General features: G+C 45.5%; 1 protein-coding gene across 1 annotated transcript in view; it reads right to left on the bottom strand.

Moving 5' to 3' along the window:
* Nucleotides 1-113: 113 nt before the first annotated feature.
* The window catches only part of LOC109533146 (intraflagellar transport protein 80 homolog), a gene marked incomplete in the record, with an annotated part of 3,917 nt that continues 3,784 nt past the window's right edge, over nt 114-246 (bottom strand). The window contains 1 exon segment of the mRNA XM_048662506.1: nt 114-246.

The raw sequence follows: 246 nt of genomic DNA, 5'->3' as shown, positions 1-246 counted from the left end.
CCGCTGTCGATGCTCCTGCACAACTCAAGAGCATGAGTCCATTTACTGTCGTAGACTTTTCTGAAAAACGGTTTTCCACAAAGCTGCAACGCATTTCGAAGCATCGTTACTTGTGAATCAGTTCCGGAAAGGGAGATATCTGCACATTAATCAAGGATCCATCAGCGCGTCTAACTGACACTGAGTTGCCAACAAAATCGCAAATTCGAGGTTTTCTCCCCAATTCCAACGAGTCATACTGCAAGG

The sequence above is a fragment of the Dendroctonus ponderosae genome, unplaced genomic scaffold (assembly GCF_020466585.1).
Source record: "Dendroctonus ponderosae isolate FM_Combo_2020 unplaced genomic scaffold, Dpon_F_20191213v2 Dpon_F_20191213_11, whole genome shotgun sequence".
Classification (NCBI taxonomy): Eukaryota; Metazoa; Arthropoda; class Insecta; order Coleoptera; family Curculionidae; genus Dendroctonus; species Dendroctonus ponderosae.
The sequence above is the reverse complement of the archived record's forward strand: the minus strand, read 5'-3'. Positions and strand labels throughout refer to the sequence as shown.